A 19,685-nucleotide genomic window follows, 5' to 3' on the forward strand; every position below is an offset into this window, starting at 1 on the left:
AAATAATTAACTGACTACAGCGTTGGACTACAATGGCGGATTCATGCACAGGTCTTCAGGTAAATGTTTACCATGTATGGAGATATGCGCTGATGTCATAGGTCAGAAAATGACCAAATTCAGAGCAAATTCCAAATGGCTGACTGAATGATTGTGTTATGGCATTTGGTTTATTGTGAACAATTTCAGTTCGGCAATTTAATGGGGGTGATGTGACACAGCTGAATATCTTGGCGACATGTGAAGCTTGTGAAAAGAATCTATAAATTATCCGAAGCATTGAATAAATCATAGGGCTCAAGCGTGGGGAAAAAAAGGAGCGTAAATAACGGTAAAATGAGGTTATTTGAGACATGGTGTCTAATCAGAGTGGATGTAGTTTTAAAGATAATCTGATTCTACTATTTTTTGTCTTTGACATTGCTATGCAGGAAATAGTCTGACTTTAGTATAATTTGGCATTCCCAGACATAAAACGGTAAAAGAACATTACTGGAAGGAGATGAAAACAGAGACTTTACTCAGGGGTGGTTTGTTTATGAGCATCGGTCCGAGTCAAGCCAAGGCTACTCCATGGGAGCAATGAAAGCAGAAGAGGTCGAGTGACATTGACAGCGGTGGATGCCTTCAACACACAAAAAGCAACAGGCGTAGAAGGTCAACAAGAATGAAATTGTCTTTCTGCTACATTTCATTCTAATACACAAGGACATTTGGAGCACAAGTGAATGTTTACAGAACATTCCACTACTGTCACATGTCTTTGAAAGTGTAGCGGCACGGGAAAAACGTCACCTTCGCGGGCAGGGCCTTTCGTCGCTCTGGCTTTGTGAAGCAGATGGCAGACATGGCTCGAAGGGTTTTGGCTTCACTGTACTTCCTCTGGGGTTCTAAGATGGAAGCATTGAGTTCTACTGTTTACTGGACAAGTGTTGCCACTGTTGATAATCATCATTTTTGTTGAAAGTTTTTTACATTTATGATTCTGAGGCTTGTCAAGACGAAATGACTCATTTGCATACATTTCTTTTTGTCGGCCCCCGAGGAGGAAAAATCTATAAAAGCACCAAACATCCTGTCTTAAAAAAGGCTTGCTTGATGTTTTTGTCAGTGCAAAGGTGCGAAACTAAACCTGTCAAATTGGCACATTGTGTCTGTCTGGAAGTGTTTCCTCTCCAGTAACAACTCAGGGGAATTGTGTGTTTGTGTGCGACGTGAGGAAATCAATCAGGAGCAGTATAAGTGCCACGCTCCAGTAGTTGTAACCGTTAATAACCTGATGGTGTGAGCTAGTGCACATAAGAAATCAGCTACCAAGCCTGGTTAGTTATTTCCTCTGGCACAGGTCGTCCCCATTTGACTACTGCATGGCCATTCAACTGGTGGCCCACTGACCAAAATCCGGCCCAGGAATAACACCAGACTGGACCTCGAGTTTAGTTCAAAAATTGTGAGGGACTCACATTTTTGCAGCAAATTTCTAAAACACTATAGAGTGCTCTCGGACCAGTGTAAACACCTTAACAGATCCATGCATGAACATTTTAACCTCCCAAAGGCCAGCACCCACTATTGTGGAAACTTGCAGTTTGCATAACTGAGCTTTTGTTTTCCAAAAATAACAACTTTGACAAAACAAATAGAGCAAAAACAAAGGATGTTAGTTCTTAAAATAAGAAAATAGTGAAAGGAGAATTTTGTCCTTGTGGTCTTAGCTTTTTAGAAATGTTTCCCCCTGAACAATTTAGTTAAATAACCTTGGTTTACTAGATTAAGTATTTAAATAAATCAAACCTCCGTCTGATTTTGTATACAATAACATTTAAATTGTTTTAGCCAGTTTCACGCTGTCTGTAAAAGCTGGTGTATTTCCAACTATTCTACGTGTCTATACCATTTTTACAGAGCTGCAAATTGGGGGGGCCAAAGTCCACCTTGCAGTTTTTAGCCATGTCAAAGGTTTAGTAGCAGACACCTGTGTGTGTAAAGAGCAGGTCAAAGATCATCAATTATTGATATGTCCACAATGTGTTTTATTTATTTTCAATGTAGTCTGGTTAACTTCTTTTTACATTTTGGTAACAGTTAAGAATGTACAATGCGTGAGGTCGACTCACCTTTGGCAATTCTTCCTCTCTCCATCGGCTACACCTTTCATCTTCAAAGAGGTGAGTAGTTTTGTTTTTATTTTAGTTTTGTCAAACGGCAATTGAATTATTTTGTATTACAGCTAAGAATGTTACTGAAACATTTCCTGTGTGTTTATAATAGTGAAAGCTTGACCCTGGAAAAGCTTCATTTACTGTACTGTACATATTTTTTATAGGGAACATCTATTCCAAATATGTGTTTGATATGTTGTCAAAAGCATCGATGATTCGATATCAACACAGAAAAAAACCCAGTACCGGTAAATTTTTTACTCAATTCTCAGCATATGAGCAGAATGGATGTATACTAAGTACCCGAATACCTAATTGGGTCGGACCAAGAGGACCTGTAAAATTCTGGACTAATGATACGCTTATCAGTATTTCTTTTTTGTCCAGCTGATCGTCGTAATTATGACACACGCTCACGCTGTCACATTCATTCAGGTGCAGCTGTAAACAGAATCAAGGTTCGCTAACTACAGAATTTCAATGCGGAAATTGGCATAACGTGTCTGGGATGCTGTCATTGAGAGAGAAGGGGAAATCATGTTAACGAGGACTGTGCACTTGGCGAACACTCCATGGAGACCGGCCAGCCAGGGGCTTGCACTAAATTTATATATTACTTAAAAGAAAACTGGTTTTGTTTGATAAAATCCCCCCCCAAAATTTTAAGAAGTCAAATACAAATAGGGAAAAAAGAGAAGTATGCCAAAATTATCTTTTCTAAATTCAATTTGTACATCAGATATTGGCATTTACATCAACAACATGATTTGCTTGAGAATCGTGAAACTTTATTTTTTTTTGACACCCCTAACCACCAGTGTTCATATTTGAACTTTCTTTTACTTGAAAACATGTAAACTCAACTTTATTGGTACATTATATTACTGTGCTTTTCCTCATTTAATTGTATTTTTGTATTTACTCACAATTTTTGTAAAATGTTGAACTACTCCTTAGTTTTATTTTTTTTAATCCAGATACTTTATAACTGGCAGGTTAAAAAAGAGTGTAAAAAGTTGAGATATTAATCGAGATCAGATGACATGAAAAAAATAAATGTGATCCTTTTTTTTGTCATATCGCTCAGCCCAAGGATCTGATAATCATCTTGAAATAATCCCAAAAAAGGAAGGAAAATCACACAAAATTTTAACAACAATATTTCCTTCTCAAGTCCCTCAAAGTCACACACACACACTAAGAGTCAGTATCAGTTTAAAGTGAACGCGCTTTACTTAACCGCCGCTACTATGCTTCATAAACCGTCCTGATAACGATCCAGTTATCTACAGCCTAACAATAATCCACTCAAAAAAAATGAAAAATTGAAGTAATATAATAATCCATAAGGTTGCTCACAGGCAAGATAGCACCTGCTGACAGGTCTCTAGTCGCCGTCTGATGACCTTGTTTAAATGCATACACACTTAACATGTTAATTGATTGATGTTATGATATACATCATGTAAAAGGTCTGTGCTCTGCACATGAATGCCGTACACAAATATTACTTCCAGCTGAGTGTAATTGTAATGAATAGAAACACAGTGATGGATCTGTTTGGTCTTTACAAGATGATGACATAAGCACTGCATTGCACCTTGCACTGCAAACATAGTTGACTTGTTACAATTACAAATAGTACCGATAAGAGTACCGATGAATACCAGTATCGATAAGGACTATCGATATTTGTATCGGTATTTATAAAATACTAACGATATACATGCCTAGGGAGCAGTGAGTCAGCGCCGGAGAAGAAGAAATGTTGTCTTTGAAAAAATTAGTTGTTTTCCATTTATTTACTTATTCGTGGAAGCCTCACAAATGCGGGGTTGGCACTTCCAGTTCGCCCTTGCTCATAAACAAATTATAACGAAACTGTGGCAGTCCATCTTAACTGTATGTGTGGCGTAACTCTACTTCACAACACGCGTCATACCTGCCTGGTTTGCTAGAGAATAAATAATAGGTAGCAGAAATGATCTGTGATTCTCTTTAAGCAACCTTGTTGCTATATTAATGAGTCAAGGTATATATTGAAAATGAAACAGGAGGTGTATCATGCACCTTGCATTTATTCAGGAATCAAATACAAGCGGTCACAAAAGTACTCGCTGTGCGAGCGACAGCAGAGATCCGCCACCACAAGCCCAGGGATTGTGCATTACCACAGCATGCAGAAAAGCTCCTGATGTGTGCAAGACAACTTTTATCACTTCCATAAGTGCTAAGAAAACACAACTTAGAGCCATTTTTTGTCATTTTCGTCATTTTGAACACAACTGCTTGACCTATTTCACCAGTAAGGCAAAATGCGGCCTAAGGGCTATTTGCTGAACACACCTTTTTTAAATCAGCAAGTGGCAAACTGTAGGAGTTAACAAAAAGGAAAAGCAACATCGGAAAATACGGTAAAAAATCTGAAATATTGGCAATAAACACAAATAAAAACATTTTGTCTTTGAATATATGTTTTAGCCTTTTTAACAGACTATTTTATTACAAATTACATGACGACGTCAAACTAACACCATATTGAAAGAATGATATATACATTTTTTATATTTCACTTAGGTTCCATTTCACTGCTGTTCTTTATAGAATATAAAATAGTTGACAATAGTTATTCATGACCCTATTTACAAGCACAGTAATGTTTGTTTGTGATATACTGGGAGGCTATAGGCAACTGCTGTTTTTTTATTTATTTATATATTGTTTACCTCTAGGCAGCTGATACTGATGTTTGAATTCCATGCAAAAGTATGTTGAAGGTTTGTCTTAAACAGTTGACAGTTCTAAATAAAATAGTAATTTCAATAGTACATTGGTTATTATTTTTATTTTCATCAAGCTCATTGAATAAGTATTGATATTTAGGTAAATTCATAGGCATCGTTATAGACTACTAAAATGATGGTATTGTGACATGTAGTGTTTGATATTAATCGCCCTTATTTTAAAATGAATGGTTTTTTTTTTAAACATTTGTCATGTAGAGAACAATGATATAATTGGCAATCAAAGCCAGAAGCATTGATACTTACCATCACGCTACCAAGTGCAGTAAACCTGATCCATACACAAATATGCATGGATATATATATATATATACATATATATATATACTGTGAGTCAAAACAGGCTAGTTTATGTTCACTGTTTAGCCCTGCGTGTTGATGTGATGAGACACCCAGGCTGATAACAGCGGGCCAGAGGTAGTGCCGCTCTTTGTTTGATCTATAGCGGCCCAGGCCAGCGGCTACAGATGCAGCAGCAGGGTCAGTGAGTTGCGCTGTGTGCTTGATTAGTGACCGGGGCAGGGGGGCTCCCTACCCCATGCCCCGACCTTAGCAGGTCAGCTCCGACCCGTGACCCCGGCACAGCGGGTCCTGACGCAACGCTCAGTGCTTTCTCCAATAACACAGTGGGATGAAAGGAGTGGCGGTGTGTGCTCAGAGTACCGGGCCACTTCCCCTTTGGACCTGAAGAATGAAACACAAACAGTGCACAGTGGAGGGCAGCAGGCGGAGAAGCTGGGCTGGCCTTGGAACATTTAATGTGGCCACGGCGAGCCACAATCAACAAACCTTGCTGCGACACACTGACTGGATCGATTACATTGAAGGAAATGTGTAATATTTGTTCAAGCAGTCCATAGCATCATCTATTTACCATGACTAATAGAGGCCACAATCTTTCCAGAATGCTAGTTGACCTCTGATTTGTTGAATTTTATGAAGGAAATGCACACAGGAAGTGATCATACGCCAGGACTTCTGAAGTGACACAATTTGGAGTTCAATCTAAATTTTCTGGAAAAACATGCCTCAGGTTTTCTAACATATTCGCTACAAACTTTTTGTGGAATGTTTGGTAATGCCATCGCAGAAGGGTACCAGCGATGGCAAAGAGAAGTGTGACAATAACCATAGAACTGGAAACTATTGTCTTTGTTTATTCCAAATGTCTATAAAAAGCCACTTGGTGACTGTATTGCTCTGCAAATACCTTTTTGTTCTTTCTCCATTATGTGTCCGTCAGGCATCTGTCAGGGTGAGTAGTATACGTTACTTTAGTTTTACTGGTGGTTTTATACCTAGGCAGCATGGTGGGGCAGTTGTTAGTGCTTGTGCCTCCTAGGTTCGATTCCCGGGCTCGGGGTCTTTCTGTGTGGAGTTTGCATATTCTCCCCGTGACTGTGTGGGTTTTGTCAGGGTACTCAGGCTTCCTCCCACCTCCAAAGACTTGCATCTGAGGATAGAATAATTGGCAACACTAAATTGGCCCTAGTGTGTGAATGTTGCCTGTATATCTGTGTTGGCCCTGCGATGAAGTGGTGACTTGTCCAGGGTGTACCCAGCTTTCCGCCTGTGTGCAGCTGTGGTAGGCTCCAGTGGTATAAAATGGATGTTTGACTGGTTTTCTGACAGTTTAATTATTGGGTGCATAATAGCAGTAAAAACAGCAAAGTCCGCGCAACTTTAGAGGCTACAACACGATTTTAAATGCCTCAAGGGCACTGCACTCTAAAGCAGCGTTCTTCAACATTTTTTCCAGGCCAGGCACCTCAAACTGATCCAGAAAAGGAGCAGGGACTCCCTACTAAAATTATGATTGTATTTTAAATTAGAATAGTCCTGACGATACCTTGTTATTGTGCAATACTGAACTACGATATTCAAACACCATACTTTCCTTTGCTTAATTTCCCCCAGGGATCAATAAAGTACTTTCTATTCTATTCTATTTCCGGGCTATAGAGTGCACCAGTATTTAAGTCGCATCCAACAAATTTTAGAAGAAATAAATATTTTGACATACATTTGCCGCACCGGAGCATAAACCACAGGTACGCAAAATGTACTTAATGTTTATTCACATACCTTTAATTGTTTCCAAACCCCGCCTCTAACAGAGCAGTAAAACGGGGGATCCAACACAACATAAGTCGTCGTCATGGACCCAGTTGCTGCATTAGCTAGCTCTCCAATAGGCTAAACAGTCTAAATAACTCCACAGTAAAGTTTTGGTGAATTTACGAAACTGAAACAATTAAAAAAGAATGCCATTGTAAGTTAATAATGCTAACACAGACACTTGTAAACATGTTTGCATTTTAGGTAATGTTAACGATGCTAGCTTGATTATATTACAATAGCACATACCACAGTGCAAGAAAACACTCTTACAGACATCACAAATGGTTTAGTAAGTATGAATTGTGTTAGTTATAACACAATGCTATGGACGAATTGTAAAGAAAACGGAATATACTTCCCGAACACAGGACGTACATTTTCAAACCGCAGCACCTGCAGTGAGTGAACTCGTCCAAAAGATAGCGCCACAGCACAAACAATAACACACATTTTAAATATCTCTGTCGGGGTTTTATTAAAACTATTTGTTGAATACATTATGGCCGTTTGCGGAAAAAATACATGAATTAACCACACTGTTTTTTCTTTCAAACTGTCATTGCTCCAAACAATATTGAATCAAAATCAATGTTATTATAATTTATTGACCTATCCAAGGTTCCGATTACTTCACATCAAATATTCCACTGTGAAAAATATATTTGGTGGAAGATTTTGCATATTTTGTGTGTTTTCTATTAAAAACATAGTTTTGTTTGACAAAAAAGGGCGGAAAATAAACAAAAAAACAACATAAAAAAACTAAAACCTTTTGAAATGAGGGATAGATCTGAAGTTGATGTAGACTCCAGAGATTTAAGTGTTAAATATAAAATGTACATATACCCTGGCACACCATTATCATCATTTTAAGTTTAGATCCATGAAGTAAAGAAGGAAGTGAATGAATGTTTATAACTGAATACATTTACATATGTATACAAATCCATCCATCCATCCATCCATCTTCTTCCGCTTATCCAAGGTCGGGTCGCGGGGGCAACAGCCTAAGCAGGGAAACCCAGACTTCCCTCTCCCCAGCCACTTCGTCTAGCTCTTCCCGGGGGATCCCGAGGCGTTCCCAGGCCAGCCGAGAGACATAGTCTTCCCAACGCGTCCTGGGTCCTCCCCGTGGCCTCCTACCGGTTGGACGTGCCCTAAACACCTCCCTACGGAGGCGTTCGGGTGGCATCCTGACCAGATGCCCGAACCACCTCATCTGGCTCCTCTCCATGTGGAGGAGCAGCGGCTTTACTTTGAGTTCCTCCCGGATGGCAGAGCTTCTCACCCTATCTCTAAGGGAGAGACCCAAACTCATTTGGGCCGCTTGTACCCGTGATCTTATCCTTTCGGTCATGACCCAAAGCTCATGACCATAGGTGAGGATGGGAACGTAGATCGACTGGTAAATTGAGAGCTTTGCCTTCCGGCTCAGTATACAAATTTGTTTTCTTATTTTATTTTATTTTTTATGAATTAAGTAACGTTAATGACAACCTTTTTCCAAAACACAATATAGAATGTGAGCTATAACAGGACAATGCATCCGTTTACAAAAAATTGGGACCCCATTTTGAAAATTCCTAGCGCCAACGCTGCTGTCAACAGAGGAGAAAAAAGGCTTTATTTAAATAAATATATTATTTATAAAGCAAGTTCGAGCATCATTGGCAAATGTTCACCTAGTCTCGGTTTTGGTGCGCTGCCCGCCTTGGCACGCATATATATGTGTCCTCTTTTTGGGATTTCAGAATATGGTCAGCTTAATTTAAATACATTTTTAATTTGTGGAAAAATTGAAGGGAGAATATATATATCTATATAAAAAAAGTTTAATCAAATAAACATTTCACTACACCTGTGTAATACCTCTGCAGACCCCCTGGGGGTCACAAAACCCCAATTGATGACCTCTGCTCTGTTGTGTTCCATTGTATTGACTGTAGGGGGGAAAATGACTAATATACAATAGTCAATTTTTTTAGATGCCCTAAAATTTTTTGTAATCTTCAGAAACTAAAATCGTCTGTTTGATGTTCATTCATCCATACATTTTCTACCGCCTATCCTTTTCAGGGTTGCGGGGGGTGCTGGAGCCTAGCTCAGCTACAATTGGGCGGAAGGCAGGTTACACCCTGGGCAAGTCGCCACCTCATCACAGGGCCAACACAGACAGACAGACAACATTCACACTCACATTCACACACTAGGGACCATTTAGTGTTGCCAGTCAACCTATCCCCAGGTGCATGTCTTTAGAGGTGGGAGGAAGCCGGAGTACCCGGAGGGAACCCACGCAGTCATGGGGAGAACATGCAAACTCCACACAGAAAGATTGATGTTACTCAATCTATTTACTATGAATTGTAGCAAATACACATATGGCTATGAATACCACGTTGCAATCAGGCGATCAATACCTGCTCCTATCAACAAAGCAAGTCTGTACTACCAGTGTGCAGCATATTTACATGTATTCCTCCAGTCCACTATAGAAATGGTGGCCGTCCCAGCTGGTTGAAGTTTGTAGGTAAACACCATCATCAGCTTTCCCTCGAGGCTCTTAGGTCAGCCAAGTGTTATTCTATCCATTAGTCTTCCTAAAAGTGACAGCAGGATTCAGGAGGGCTCTACACACACACACACACACACACACACACACACACACACACACACACACACACACGTACACACGTAGTGCAGAAAAGACATAAGCGTCTATGTCTAAGACCCATAGGATTTTTCTTCAGGCGGTAGGTAGAATGAATGTGCACCTGCGTTAGTAAAGGATAGCATCTGCTTGAAAAAAAAAAGTCAGATTTTGTTTGTCCAGTTTTGGAGAATTTTCCTTGTGAACTCACTCTTAGTTCATGTGACGTACCTTTTTTATTTCTTAATTTTTTACTTTTAGACTTGCCCCTTAGGTCACCTGCTATTGACGTTTTAAGAAAAAGTATTGAGTTTTGGACACGACATGGGGGAGCAAGAGCGGTGTAGATAGATAAATAGATAAATAGATCATTCTTTATTGATTCCTTCGGGAAAGTTCCCTCAGGAAAATTAAAATTCCAGCAGCGGTGTACTGAATTGAGATCGAGTTTAAAAAGTAAAAAGAGAATAATGGGGGTATAAATGGAAACAAAATAGAAAAAACATTACAATAAGAAAAAATCAAAAATGTGAATAGAAATATAACAGTAAAATAAATATATAACAAGAGAATCTAGGCAGTAGTGACCATGTTATGAAAAAGTATTGCACTGTTATTGTTTTGCATCCCCTGTCATCCAAGTACCCCCCTCCCTCCAGAGAGGAGTTGTACAGTCTAATGGCGTGTGGGACAAAGGAGTTTTTGAGTCTATTAGTCCTGCACTTGGGTTGAAGCAGTCTAGAACTGAACAGGCTCCTCTGGCTACTGATAACACTATGCAGAGGGTGACTGGCATCATCCAGGATGCTCACTAGTTTTTCCACAGTCCTCATCTCTGCCACCGTCACCAGTGAGTCCAGTTTTATTACGATCGTAGAACCGGCCCGCCTGATCAGTTTCTCCAATCTGGAGCTGTCCTTCTGAGATGTACTGCCCCCCCAGCACACTACCATGTAGTGTGCTGGGGGGGCAGTACATCTGGCAACCACAGACTGGTAGTACATCCACAGGAGTTTTTTACAGATGTTGAAGGATCGCAGCCTCCTGAGGAAGTACAGCCTGCTCTGTCCTTTCCTGTACAAAGTGGTATGCGGCAACTCAGTGACATCGCCAACTACTTATCTAGCATTCAAAGTAAAGAGTTTTCAGTTATTTCCACAGATCAGTGTTAAGTATTAGAGATGGGTAAATGTCGCCTCAGCCATTGTATTTACATTGCACTGATACAATGTTTCATAATGGCGCCATATGCTGGATTAAAAGAGTTACTACTTTTGACTTGCAAATGAAATTATTGGTTTATTTTTTAATTTATAGCTGTGCAGAAAGGAGTATTAAACGCGTACCTCGGGCCAATGAGCCAAATAGTAAACAGAAAAAGAAAATGTTTTCTTATTTGGTGTTACAAGATCAAAATGTTTCCACACTTTGGAACTTTTCCTTTTCCTCAGTTCCGTTTGGTCTGATAACGGTGACGAGAACCGATGTCTCTTTCAACAGTACAGGCTGTCACTCGTGAGCCAATAGAAGCGCTTCCTGATAAACTTACTATGGTACTTCAAAGCTAAATGATCCAGATACTTTTTTTAACTGCATTTTAGACATTTGTTGTGGACAGCAGTGAATTTCCTTCAGCTCAAACAGGCCAAAACAGAGGTTTTAGTTATATGTCCTGAAGGCCAGAGGGAGAAACTTTTACCCAAATTACAATATTTTAAACCAACACAATCTATAAGAAACCTGGGGGTAATTATTGACCCCAAGTTGATTTTATCCCACATATTAAAAATATTACAATAGGTTTTTATCATCTTAAGAACATAGTCAAAGTCCACTCGTTTCTCCCTCAGGCCAACACAGAGGTTCTAATGCATGCTTTTATGTCCTGTTGTTTAGATTATTGTAGTGTCCCGCTCTCTGGTCTTTTCAAAAATAATTTTATAACTTTACAAAACTCAGCTGCAAGGATCAGAAGGTGGTAACTAGGGATGGGAATTGCTAAGATTTTTCCTTTTCCACTTTTGATTCTGCTTAACAATTCGGTTCTTTTTCGGTTCTCTTATCAATTCTAATTTGGAAAAAAAGATAACAAATTTATGGATTGGCATCAATTTTGTTTAGTTTAGTGCGAACAAGACCTTACAAAGCCAACAGTGAGCATAGAAAGAAACATCTCCAAAAATAATTAACTAAATAAAAATAAAATAAATTGTAGAATTTAACAAAATAAAAGATTTGGAAATCAAACAAGAATTTTGTAACATTTTTTAAAGTTTTAAGAATCTTTGTCATCTACCTAGAAACAATACCATGCAAAGTTTGTTTACATTTACAAGGTAAAACAATAACACAGGCTCATAACATGCAACATGAGATATTTCAAACCTTTTTTTGATATAATGTTGATGTTTATTGCTTACAGTTTAAGAAAATCTTAAATTGAAAATCTCTGAAAAGGTGGTGTGTTTAAAAAAAAAAACAAAAAAAACTGTAAGCCATGATCATCAAAATTGTATTAAATAGAGGCTTGGCATATGTCCCTATGCATGTAATGAGTTAATATCACATATTAGTTTCACATTTGAAGTGGAAATGCTTACATGAATGGACCTTACCGCAATATTCAAATTTTCTGAATTTCACCTGTATAATATAACGATGTGGTCGGCGAAAAAACCTGCAACTTTTCTCTGACTACAATTGAACATTCACCTACCAAATGAGCATCTATGACAAATTGTTGCAAGCTTTTGACCACAAACTTAGCCACTTCTCGGTGACATTGGTCGTTCATGGCCGAGTGGTACTCTTTCCTGCCGCGGTGAAAACTGAACTGGAGCCTTTACTGCTCGCCTCCAAACCAGTCAGAATGTGTTTCCTCGTGCTTATCTGAATAACAAGGCATTCATTTCAATTTAACAGGTTATAGCGCTAACATTATCGGCGGTTTTAGTAGCTGTTGTGTTTACGTCAGGTGACTGCTGCTGTCTGGGATGAGATTGGCACTGTTCAAAAACGCAAAAGGTCTGCATGATGTTTGTTCAAATGTTTCAGTATATTGCTTTTATGTTCTCCTCTTGATGAATTAGTAACCTTGGGAGTATTAAAAGTAGCACTAGCTTTCTTTTTTTAGTAAAATGTCAGCAAACTTCGGTGTGCCTATGTCGCCCAGGCACTGCCAATGTTTCTGACGTCACTCATAAGAACCCTTAAGAGAACCGCTTGATCAAATGGCAAGCGATTCCAAGGAATTGAAACACTGGTAACCGGTTTTCGATACCCACCCTTAGCGGTAACACGTTACGCCAGTTTTAAAGTCGCTGCATTGGCTACCCGTCCGCATCAGGGTCGATTTTTTTAAGTTATATTATTAGTTTTTAAATGTCTTAATGGCCTTGCACCTTCTTATCGATCTGACTTGTTTTTACCGTAACAAACCTCCCAGACCTTGAGGTCCTCTGGCATTGGCCTTTTATCTTTACCAAATACAAGAACAAAAACTCACTGTGAGGCGGCATTTAGCCACTATGGCACCCAAATATGCAACAGCCTGCCAGAGAGCCTCAGGACTGCAGAGACCGTTGATGGTTAAAAAAAAGAAAAGGATAAAGACACACCTTTTTAATCATTTTTACTGATCATGTTAAACTTGTTTTATTTATTTTTGTATTGTTTTATTTCTATTTTATTTGTCTATCTATTGCTATTATTACTATTATTATTCCATCAATGTGTTTTGTATTATTGTATTATAATTGATTTACATTTAATTGTACATATATATTATAATACGTTTAATATAATCTATTTTAGATGGCATTCATTTTAGCTATTCTTCAGAGTGGATGCCTCAAAGGTGGCGTTTTTCCTCAATCCTCCGTGCTATGCTAGGTTCTGTTTTTGTAAATAGTGTTGTACCTGTGTGTTTGTTTTCACTTAGTGGTGCCACATGTCTGTGTATGAAAAGAGCTATATAAGTAAAGTTTGATTGATTGAGAAGCTGTATCAGTCACATGCTTTTTTTTTCTTCGTATGACACACATCAAGGTATCGAATGTGTTTTATAATGCATTGATGCTTCTGTATCGTTGAACCTATCTCTGTTGATTAGTATTCTTCAACCAACACTGTTTGGTAAAGCATTTACTGACTTTGTTATCAGAAGTCAGTTGTACGGATTTCTGTTCTGGGTTTAATGTTTTATTTTGCACAACTGAATGGCACACACAAATTTCCCCCCTTGTATTGTAAAGAAGATAATTTCATTTTAATGATAGTTTGTCTGAGAGCACCTCCATAAATCAACGGCTCACACATCCACCGTCTCCTCCCTCACCTTACCCCCAAGACACTTTGCTCCCCTTTCAGACAGCAGCTACCAATCCTAGCAAGATAATCACTCACCTTACACCTCCCCCTTAAGTTATGATTTTAACTTTTTATTGATAAATGGTGCCTCCTTGAGCTTTAATTGCTGGCTCTTTTCATCCTAATTTAAAGTTTGTGTCCTCTCTCAGATGGCGGCCAGGCCAGGGCTGTAATTTCTACATCAAGGAGCGGATGACGAGCAGGTGGAGCGGGATAAAGCCGAGCGGAGGGAATTAACCTGTGAGCTCACCTGGTAAGTGAAGTAGGAGAGCATCTTGAGAAATCAGAGCACTGTACAACGGCGGCAGCAACAGGGCCCCAAACTGGAGACAATTAGGTGCTGTTTGAAGTGTTTTTCACCGCAATGAAAACAGAGCAGATTAAAGACATTGAGACAATAATAGATCTAACCAGAACCTCGACTGCATGTTGATTCAACAAAAAGCATTTTGTTTGCATTTACACGGTCTGCTTTCAACCAACAATACATCATGTTATCGTTTGTAGAGGAAATAATTCCACATGCAATTACTCAGTACGTTTACTACAATGTCTGGATTGCCGCAGTAGTTGGGAATAGTTAGGGAGATTATGTAAATTCACCTGTTTGGGTTAAAAATATTTTGTGGAAACCAGTAATTATAATCTGCAAATAAAGTGGCGTGGTCGAGAGTCAGAGCTGTCTAGAGCTTGGCAGAGTAACCATGTTATACTCTTCCATATCAGTAGGTGGAAGCAGGGAGCTAATTGCTTTCTAATTGTAGTATCTAATGCTTAAATCAAAAATAAACAAAAGGTGAGTGTCCCTAAAAAAGGCATTGAATTTTAGGGATGGCTATGGAAAACAAAACTAAAACTGAACTGGCTACAAAGTAAACAAAAACAGAATGCTGGACGACAGCAAAGACTTACAGCGTGTGGAGCAAACAGCGTCCACAAAGTACATCCGTACATGACATGACAGACAACAATGTCCCCACAAAGAAGGATAGTGTCTGCACAGCTGAAATAGTCTTGATTGCTAAAACAAAGCAGGTGCGGGGAATAGCTCTCAAAAGAAGACATGAAACTGTTACCGGAAAATACCAACAAAACAGGAAAAGCCACCAAAATAGGAGCGCCAGACACTACACACGGGAAATCACCCAAAAACTCCAAATAAGTCACGGCGTGATGTGACAGGTCGTGACACTTACTTTGAGACAAGAGCTATAGTGATGCATGTTTGGTTATGGTTTGAACTCAGATCCAACAATGGAAACAATGATTTTTTACTAAATGTGCCTTGGCTCCAAAAAGGTTTAAAAACACTTGAGTTAGGGAGACTGAGATCATTTCAGCTTGTTGAGGAAGAAAATGCTGTGTGTCACCTGTAAAAGCCGTCTGGTCAAATGGATCACTTTGATTTCTGTTGCTATGTGCAATGTTTGTTTAAATGAAATCTGCTATGGCTTTTGTGGTTATGGTTCTCTTCAGAGGCATACAAGAAAAAATCACTATTGTCCTAGCTCGCTCGGACTGACTATTTAAAGAGAAACTTTCCATTACAAAGATAATTATTTTTTATTCTTGGATTCCTGCATGACATGCCAGTAATGTTGTTGCACATGAGCATTCCACTCACTAAAGTTTTTGTGGCTCACTAAAATATGTTTGCGAGGTAGCTAAAATTTTTCTTATCTTATCTCCTGTAGTTATGGTTGTCGTCGACTCATCATTGACTAATGAAATACATACATTTGATAAGTCTTTTTGATTTAATTAAGAAACCCAAACTTTGGTTTTGACTAGAGTTTGAATATGTTTTTTTTAGGGCCAATAGGGATTACGAGGTTTTTGCCAAGATACATTAACCTCTTAAGGCCCAAGCTGTTTGTTTACATGCTTTTTTTTATTTCTCTTTGCTATTGGGGCTTATTGGACCCTAATTACAATAAAAACTAAGAATCACCTTTTGTTATGATGTACTTAGTCCATAAATACACAAACGTGTACTTCATGTTTAGTGACATGCTAATTTTTATTTTTAAACTTTTTTTTTCCAAATTCCATTGTATGTTATACTAAAGTTAAAGTTAAAGTAGAAATGATTGTCACACACACACTAGGTGTGGTGAAATTATTCTCTGCATTTGACCCATCACCCTTGATCACCCCCTGGGAGGTGAGGGGAGCAGTGGGCAGCAGCGGTGCCACGCCCGGGAATCATTTTTGGTGATTTAACCCCCAATTCTAACCCTTGATTCTGAGTGCCAAGCAGGGAGGTAATGGGTCCCATATTTATAGTCTTTGGTATGACTCGGCCGGGGTTTGAACTCACGACCTACCCATCTCAGGACAGACATTCTAACCACTAGGCCACTGAGTACCGTATTTTTCGGACTATAAGTTGCAGTTTTTTTCATACTTTCATAGCGACTTATATTCAGGAGTGACTTATGTGTGAAATTATTAACACATTTCCATAAAATACCAAACAATATTATTTAGCTCATTCACTTAAGAGACTAGACGTATAAGATTTCATGGGCTTTAGCGATTAGGAGTGACAGATTGTTTGGTAAACTAGTAGCATGTTCTATATGTTATAGTTATTTGAATGACTCTTACCATAATATGTTAGGTTAACATAGCAGTTGGTTATTTATGCCTCATATAACCTACACTTATTCAACCTGTTTTTCACTATTCTTTATTTATTTTAAATTCCCTTTCAAATGTCTATTCTTGGTGTTGCGACTTATACTCCAGTGCGACTTATATATGTTTTTACCCCCTTCTTTATTGTGCATTTTCGGCAGGTGCGACTTATACTCCGAAAAATACAGTAGGTACTCTTCTGACACCACTAGGTGGCAGTATAAGTGTCCACATAAGCGGACATAAAACCCCAATTCAGTAGTGTACATAATTTTGGAAATAAGAGCTAAAAGGTGCTTTCCACGCATGTGGCCACTAAGCCTTTAGAGATTTTAATTAAGGCGCACCGGATTATAAGTTTCACTGCCAATAAGCGAGTCTATTCAGCCTATTTTCTTTCTAAAGGCGTTCTGGATTATAAGGCGTATGAAAGGGGTCATACAATGTTTTTTTTTTCCCTACATGTAAAACATTTATTTGTGGTGTACATAACAGGTAATGGTTATTTGGTCAAAATGTTGAATCGATTTTTTTTACAGACCATTTTTCAGACAGTTTTCTCAGGACGTCTTATTTACGTGGTTCCACTTCGACAGCGTCTTCTTCCCGTCATCTTTGTTGTACCGGTAGTTTTTAGCGCATCCACAGCGAGGCGGCTGACAGATATACATAAGTTAAAACTGGATGCTACTTTATATTAGAAATGGCAACAGCGGAGGATAAATGCCTCACAACATGAGGATAGAGAAAAAGAAGGAGCTTATTGACTATGGTGCGGACTACAATGGCGGATGCAAATTTTCGGAACTTGTGCAGATCCCGAATACACATCAGCAGGAACTAATTGGTAAGAAAAGTTGTTTTCTGCATAATATTGCGAAACACAGCGCCAGATAATTTCTCCGAATAGGTGCCATTTTGGGGTCCTTATACACACACCATCATGAGACACATATGTTGAAGCACAGTATGTATGACAACGTTAGCTGTAACGCGCCGACAATCCATCAAGTGGTGCGGCTTTATAGCTTACCAAAGTAGTTCAACAAAATTTTGAGCACCGTGTGTGTTCTGTATTTTAAATAAAACAACATTTTGGACTTGCTCGCGTCATTATTGAACAGGTTTCAACTTGAAGTCCACGTGTATTTCTTGTGTGTGACCATCGACCAGCTACTGGTCAAAATTATCATTACACCATGTTCCAAATAAAATTAATCCGTACATTAGGTGCACCAGGTTATAAGGCGCCCTGCCAATTTTTGAGAAAAATAAATGACATTAAGTGCGCCTTATAGTCTGAAAAATGCAGTGTTGGTGGTCAAAGACCCGATAACTGATAATTGGAGCCGATATACATTTGCAGTAAAAGTTATTTAAACATGAATAGTATATGTTAGTAAACAGCTGGATAAGGCTATCTCAGCTACAATCGGGCGGAAGGCGGGGTACACCCTGGACAAGTCGCCACCTCATCACAGGGCCAACACAGATAGACAGACAACATTCACACTCACATTCACACATTAGGGCCAATTTAGTGTTGCCAATCAACCTATCCCCAGGTGCATGTCTTTGGAGGTGGGAGGAAGCTGGAATACCCGGGGGAACCCACGCAGTCACGAGGAGAACATGCAAACTCCACACAGAAAGATCCTCAGCCTGGAATTGAACCCAGGACTGCAGGACCTTCGTATTGTGAGGCTGATGCACTAACCCCTCTTCCACCGTGAAGCCCCTAGCTATAATTCAATCAAGTGATTAAGACCGGATATTTTGTTCAAATAATACTAGGTTCACTGTGATTTTTTTGCTGAACCAACCAATGCTTTTAACTCATTTTTTTCCTTGCAATTTAAAGTGTAACAATTAGTCAAGAAAAAATCTCTTATTTCAAAACACTCTTAAAGGGGAACATTATCACAATTTCAAAAGGGTTAAAAACAATAAAAATCAGTTCCCAGTCGCTTGTTGTATTTTTTGAAGTTTTTTTCAAAATTTTACCGGTCTCGGAATATCCCTAAATAAAGCTTTAAAGTGCCTTATTTTCGCTACCTTCCAAACCACTATCCATTTCCCTGTGACGTCACACAGTGCTGCCAATGTAAACAAACAATGGGAATACCACAGCAAGATATAGTGACATTAGCTCGGATTCAAACTCGGATTTCAGCGATTTAAACGATTCAACAGATTACGCATGTATTGAAACAGATGGAGTATGAAAATATTGAAGAAGAAACTGAAGCTATTGAGCGAATAGCTATTGACGCTATTCATAGCCATAGCATGGCCGAATAGCTGCGTTAGCATCGCCGGTAAAATGTGCGGACCAAACGATCAGGACTTTCGCATCTTTTGACACGGGAGCAACTTAAATCCGTCGATTGGTAAGTGTTTTTTTCGCATTAAATGTGGGTGGAAGGAAACGTAATATAGTTGCAAATGCATCTGCAGGTTATCCATACATCTCTGTGCCATGTCTGCTTTAGCACCGCCGGTAAATAGCATGTTAGCATCGATTTGCATAGCATGTTAGCATCGATTAGCTGGCAGTCAAAATCAACAAAACTCACCTTTGTGATTTGGTTGACTATCGTTGCAAATGCATCTGCAGGTTATCCATACATCTCTGTGCCATGTCTGTCTTAGCATTGCCGGTCAAATGTGGAGACACTCTGGCACATTCAATGGGGGTCTGGCGGCAGACACTTTGGCATCTTGGGGCCAGTGGTGCAACTTGAATCCCTCCCTGTTAGTGTTGTTACACCCTCCGACAACACACCGTCGAAGCATGATGTCTCCAAGGTTCCAAAAAATAGTCAAAAAAACGGAAAATAACAGAGCTGAGACCCGGTGTTTGTAATGTGTTAAATGAAAATGGTGGGTGTGTTACCTCGGCGACGTCACATTCTGACGTCATGGCAAAACGAGCGATAA

The 19,685-nt window shown here is 39.1% G+C and overlaps 1 protein-coding gene across 6 annotated transcripts in view; it reads left to right on the forward strand.

Moving 5' to 3' along the window:
- Nucleotides 1-19,685, forward strand: part of lef1 (lymphoid enhancer-binding factor 1) — a 208,027-nt gene that overhangs the window by 73,971 nt on the left and 114,371 nt on the right. For all 6 annotated transcript variants that reach the window (XM_061880301.1, XM_061880299.1, XM_061880300.1 and 3 more), the window contains exon 3: nucleotides 14,255-14,358. The gene's annotated coding sequence lies outside the window, so the exon portion shown is untranslated. The remainder of the gene's footprint in view (nucleotides 1-14,254; nucleotides 14,359-19,685) is intronic.

This window comes from Nerophis ophidion, linkage group LG20 (genome assembly GCF_033978795.1).
Source record: "Nerophis ophidion isolate RoL-2023_Sa linkage group LG20, RoL_Noph_v1.0, whole genome shotgun sequence".
In the NCBI taxonomy this organism is placed as follows: Eukaryota; Metazoa; Chordata; class Actinopteri; order Syngnathiformes; family Syngnathidae; genus Nerophis; species Nerophis ophidion.